This window comes from Cebus imitator, unplaced genomic scaffold (assembly GCF_001604975.1).
Source record: "Cebus imitator isolate Cc_AM_T3 unplaced genomic scaffold, Cebus_imitator-1.0 Scaffold347, whole genome shotgun sequence".
NCBI classification, from domain to species: Eukaryota; Metazoa; Chordata; class Mammalia; order Primates; family Cebidae; genus Cebus; species Cebus imitator.
Window position 1 is genome coordinate 120,991 of NW_016107662.1, and position 6,661 is coordinate 127,651.

The following is a 6,661-nucleotide window of genomic DNA, read 5'->3' on the forward strand; positions in this document are numbered from 1 at the left end:
TTTTTTTTCATGTCTCATGCCCATTTTTAGACTGCATTCTAGCCCGGGCAACAAAGCAACACCCCCGTTCTCTCTCCCTCTTACTCTTCCTCTTTCTTCCTCTCGTTCATTTTTTTAAATTCTTTTTTTCTTTCTTTCTCTCTTCTTTTTTTTTTTCTTAAAAAAAAAGTAAACACACACAAAATCAATGTAGAATGATTTGCTTTTGGAACATAATGTCCTTTGATCAAATAAATATGGTATTAGTTTAGAAATAGATAAATATCCATGGATTAGAACAATAATCCAGGAATAAATCCCAATATGTATAAAAATTCAATATATGACAATTATGATAGCTCAATTCAGTAGGAAAATGACAAAAAAAAGAATAAATGATTTTTAACTTTTGTGATGGAAACATTAAATTCCCACATCCTAAATGTTATTAATACTGTCCACTGCAGCTTCTGTTGCTTAATTTTCTGTGGTGGTCTGAATATTTGTGTTTCTCAACCTCCACATTCATATGTAAAAACTTAATCCACGTATAGATTCAGCGTGATAGTATTAGTTATGGGACCTTTGAGAAAGTGATTATGTCAGAGGAGGGCTGCATGCTAATGAACCAAATTAGTGCCCATGGGATGAAGGTTGAAAGGAGTATTTTTGCCTCTTCTGCCATGTGAGGAAGTAGCTAGAAGGTGCCACATGTAAGAAACAGAACCCTCGTCAGACACTCGACTTGCGATGCCTTCATTTTTAACTCTTCAGTCTCTAGGACTGTGAGCAGCACATTTCTGTTTTTACATTAGCCAGTCTAAGGTATTTTGTCATAGACTCATGAGAAGACTAACACACTTTCTTATGCACTTTGGTCTATTTCTGAATTTTTAGCTCCTGCGATCAACAAGAACAATTAATGTTGACAATACTGAATTTTTCTGCTGAAAACAATAATGTGATTTTTCATTTGTTCATGTCCACATTTATATATGTCAGGTAATTTCTATAGTAGTTGTTATGTGTTGTACAAAGTTTTGTTAGGTTTATTCTTAGGCAGTTTATTTCATTTTATTCTCTTAAAAAGTAAACTGAGGCACAATGAAATTTGAGTTTCTTTGAGTAAGAAGCAATTCAGAATTCAGAAAACACAAGACAGAAAGAAGTTAGTGTTTGGATGACAATGTGTCAGAGGAAATTATATGTTGGGGATATGCAAAAGTAGAAAAAATATTTCATTGGTTGCTGTTATCAAATTTCTTGTTTATTTCTTCATTGGAAAATTCATAGTTGTATAATTTTGTTTACTACCTCTGATTCTTTGAGATTAAGTTCTACTTTTCTTTAATATAGGCCATTGCAAGAAATAACTCAAGTTTTGCTTATGTTTGCAGATAATTTTATTACAAAAGGTTGAGGTCACTTGTGAGGTGTAGCTGGTTTAGTTTGCTCAGGGTTCTTCAGTTCTCATCTCCGTTTTAACTCACTTTACCAATTCTTTCATAATTTCATCTTCTATGCCAAGTGTATGCTATAAATTATTGTTTTTATTCATATATTGGCACTTATTACATATGCTTCAAATACATGCCTTGGTTTTAAATGATTTTGTAGTATATTGTCCCCTCCTCAAAAAAAAAAAAAAAAAAATAAGATTGACGGTCTAATTCCCAGACAGTGAGAATACATTCATGCCAAACAGAATAAAAGTCTTCAGATAAGGTCAAGATTACTAATCTGCTACTGAAATTTAGGGAGATTAAAATTATTAAAATTTGGGCACCCTTCAGATACTGTGCTTCTCCCATGCCCTTTGCCATCCACAGTCTGGGAGAATGCCACCAGGCTGCGAAGCACCTTCTCAGCACAGATCTGAGGAATCACTCCAACTGGACCAGTGCCACAAGTTGTTGGCACAGAACTGGTTGGAGGTTTTGGCTAGTGTCAAGAGTGCCTGTGGGATGGATCTACCTGCCCCCCAGAAAGAGGGAGAGCTGAAAGCAGGGAGCCAGGTGATACAGCTTGGCAGCTTCCACCCCTACAAAGACAGCAAACTGAAGCCCTCTCACTTGAGGGTTTTACAGCCAGCACATTAGTAAGAGCTGGACTTGAAACAATCGAGTTTGATGGGGGAAAGGACATCTGCCATTGTGAAGGTGGGTCTAATCTCACCTGCATAAACAAAAGCCAGAGGAAGCCTACACAGCATCCAGGCTGAGTCCAGGGCAGCCCAGCAGTGCCTCTTCAGGCAGACAAGGGACAGACTGCCTCCTCAAGTGGCTCCCTGACCCTGGTAAAACAACAACAACAAAATAACACCACCTCATAGAGCAGAGGGTACAGACCATTAGAAAGAAAACCAAAAAACAAAAAGAAATAGCTTCAACATCAACAGAAAGCGTGTCCACTCAGAAAGGCCATCCAAAATCACCAACTTCAAAAACCAAAGGTAGGTAAACACACGAATATGGAAAGAAACCAGTGCAAAAAAATGAAATTATCAAAAACCAGAATGCCTCTCCTCCTGCAGCAGATCACAACTCCTCACCAGCAAGGGAACAAAACAGGATGGAGAACGAGTTTGATGAATTGACAGAAGCAGGCTTCAGAGGAGGAAGATCCAAGATGGCCAAATAGGAACAGCTCTGGACCAGTGCAGAGGGTTAGTGCTCACTGCATTTCCAAACAAGTTTTCACTGCACACAGATCAGGAGATTCCTGGGCTGAAAAGTGCCAACAGTTTTCATCGCAGCAGTTTCAGCCAGTGCCAGGTTGGTGTACAGAAACTCACATAAGTCTGGGCAGTCATTTTAAACTGGCCCCTGGAGTGCCTGGGAGACAGAGTTGCCCATTCAACTGAAAGGGAGGGAGCTGAGACAGGGAGCCAAGCAATTTCACTCAGTGGGTAACACCCCCACAAAACAAGCAATCTGAAATGCTCTGTATTGAGAGTTTTGCAGCAAACGCAGCTGGACCCAGGACAGTCCAGCTCAGTGGGGGGAAGGGTATCCCCAATACCAAGGCAGTCCGCCACCACAAAGGCAATTCACAGCAGCTAGGCAGAGTCTGCGGCAGCTCAGCAACACCTCTGCTGGAAGACTGTGACTAGACTACTCTGTGTGGGACAGGGCGTCTATGAAAAAAGGCAGCATGACAGAAACTTATAAATAAAGCCAAGCTTCACAGGACAGAGCACCTGGGAAAAAATGCAGTTATGAGTTCAGCTGCAGCAGACTTAAAGGCACCGGCCCAGCAGGTCTGTATGGTATGAAGGAGCTCCCAGCACAGCACTTGAGCTCCTGTGAGGGACAGACTGTCTTCTAAAGCAATTCCCCAATCCCCATATACCTAAAGAGACACCTCATAAAGGAGAGCTCAGGGTGGCATCTGGCAGGTATTCTTCTGGGAAAAGGATAGCAGAGGAAGAAACCAGTGGCAACACATGCTGTTCTACGGCCCCTGCAGGTGATCCCCAGGTGAGCAGGGACTGGAGCGGACCTCCAGCAGTCTTGCTGCAGAGGGGCCTGTTAGAAGGAAAACTAAGAAGCTGAGAGAAATTGCTTCAACATCAACAAAAAGAACGTCCACTCAGAGACCCCAACTGAAAATCACCAACTACAAAGACCACAGGTAGTTAAAGCCACTAAGATGGGAAGAAACCAGTGCAAAAAGGATGAAAACACCAAAAACCAGAACGCCTCTCCTCCCCCAAGGGATCACAACTCCTCATCACCTAGGGATCAAAGATGGATGGAGAATGAATCTAATGAATTGATAGAAACAGGCTTCAGAAGGTGGGTAAAAAAAAACTTCTCAGAGGTAAAAGAATATGTGCTAATCCAATGCAAAGAAACCAAGAACCTAGAGAAAAGGTTAGATGAGATGCTAACTAGAGTAAACAGCTTAGAGAACAGTGTAAACTACTTGATGAAGCTGAAAAACACAGCACAAGAACTTTGCAAAGCATGCACAAGTTTCAATAGCCAAATTGACCAAGCATAAGAAAGATTGAAGATCAACTCAATGAAATAAAATGAGAAGGCAAAAATAGAGAAAAAAGTGAAAAGAAATGAAGAAAGCCTCCAAGAAACATGGGATTATGGGAAAAGACCTAATCTACATTTGATAGGTGTACCTGAATGTGATGGAGAGAATGAATCTAAGCTGGAAAACACCCTTCAGAGTATTATCCAGCAGAACTTCCCCAACCTAGCAAGGCAGACCAGCACTCAAGTCCAGGAAATACAGAGAACACCACAAAGATATTTCTCAAGAAGAGCAACCCCAAGGCACATAATCATCAGATTCACCAGGGTTGAAATGAAGGAAAACATGCTAAGGGCAGCTAGAGAGAAAGGTTGGGTTATCCACAAAGGGAAGCCCATCAGATTCACAGCAGATCTCTCAGCAGAAACCCTGCAAGCCAGAAAAGAGTGGGGGCCAATTTTCAACATATTTAAGGAAAAGAACTTTCAACCTAGAATTTCATATCCAGCCAAACTAAGCTTCATAAGCGAAGGGGAAAGAAAATCCTTTATGGACAAGCAATTGCTGAGAGATTTTTGTCACCACCAGGCCTGCCTTACAAAAGCTCCTGAAAGAAGCACTAAAGAAGGAAAGGAACAACTAGTACCAGCAACTCCAAAAACGTGCCAAATGGTAAAGACCATCGACACAATGAAGAAAATGTGTCAATGAACGGACAGAACATCCAGCTAGCATCAAAATGGCAGGATCCGATACAAACATAACAATATTAACCTTAAATGTAAATGGACTAAATGCCCCAATCAAAAGACACAGACTGGCAAATTGAATAAAAAGTCAAAACACATTGGTGTGCTATTTTCAGGAAACCCACCTCATATGCAAATACAAATATAGGCTAAAAATAAAGGGATGGAGGAAGATTTATCAAGCAAAAGGAAAAAAAAAAAAAAAAAAAGCAGGAGTTGCAATCCTAATCTCTGATAAAATTGACTTTAAAACAACAAAGGTCAAAAGAGACAAAGAAATGCATTACACAATGGTAAAAGGATCAATGCAACAAGAAGAACTAACTATTCTAAATATATACGCACCCAATACAGGAGCATCCAGGTACATAAAGCAAGTTCTTAATGACCTACAAAGAGACTTAGACTCCCACACAATAATGGTGGGAGACTTTAACACTCCACTGTCAATATTAGAAATATCAACGAGACAGAAAATTAACAAGGAAATCCACCACTTGAACTCATATCTGGACCAAGCGTACCTAATAGACATCTACAGAACTCTCCATCCCAAATCCACAGCATATATATTCTTCTCAGCCCTGTATGGCACCTACTCTAATATTGGCCACATAATTGGAAGTAAATCACTCCTCAGCAAAGGCAAAAGAACAGAAATCATAAAAAACAGCCCCTCAGACCATAGTGCAATCCAATTAGAACTCAGAATTAAGAAACTAACTCAGAACTGCAAACTTCATGGAATCTGAACGACTGGTTTCTGAATGTCGACTGGATACACAATTAAATGAAGGCAGAAATAAAGATGCTTTGAAACCAACGAGAATGAAGACACAATGTACCAGAATCTCTGGGACACATTTAAAGCCATGTCTAGAGGGAAATTTAGAGCAATAAATGCCCACCAGAGAAATGAGGAAAGATCTAAAATTGACACCCTATCTTCAAAATTGAAAGAGCTAGAGGAGCAAGATAAAAAAAACCTCAAAAGGTAGCAGAAGACAAGAAACAACTAAGATCAGAACTAAACTGAAGGAGAAAGAGACACAAAAAAATCCTTCAAATAATAAATAAATCCAGGAGTTGGTTTTCTGGAAAGACCAACAAAATAGACACACCGCTAGCCAGATTAATAAAAAAGAAATGGGAGAAGAATAAAATAGATGCAATAAAAAAGGATAAAGGGGGTATCACCACTGGCTCCACAGGAAAGCAAACTATAACCAGAGATTACTACAAACAACTCTATGCAGATAAACTAGTAACCTGGAAGAAATGGATAAACTCCTGGAAATTTGCACTCTCCCAAGCCTAAATCAGTAAGAAACTGAAACCTTGAACAGACCGATAACAAAGGCTGAAGTTGAGGCATCAATTAATAGCCTACCAACCAAAAAATCCAGGTCCAGATGGGTTCACAGCTAAATTCTACCAGGTGTACAAAGAGGAGTTTGTATCATTCCTTCTGAAACGATTCCAAAAACACAAAAAGAGGGAATTCTTCTCAAATCATTTCATGAGACCAACATCATCCTGATGCCAAAACACGGCAGACACTCAACAAAAAAAGAAAACTTGAGGCCAAGATTCATGATGAACCAAGATGCAAAAATCTTCAATAAAATACTGGCAAGCTGAGTGCAACAGCACATCACTGCTTATCCATCACGATCAAGTAGGCTTCATCTCAGGGATGCAAGGCTGGTTCAACATACACAAGTCTATAAATGTAATCCACCACATTAACAGAAGTAAAGACAAAAACCACATGATTATCTCAATAAATGCAGAGAAGGCCTTTGCCAAAATTCAACAGCCCTTTATGCTAAAAACTCTCAATACACTAGGTATCAAAGGGACATATCTTAAAATAATAAAAGCTATTTACAACAAAGCTACAGCCAATATCATGCTGAATGAGCAAAAACTGGAAGCATTCC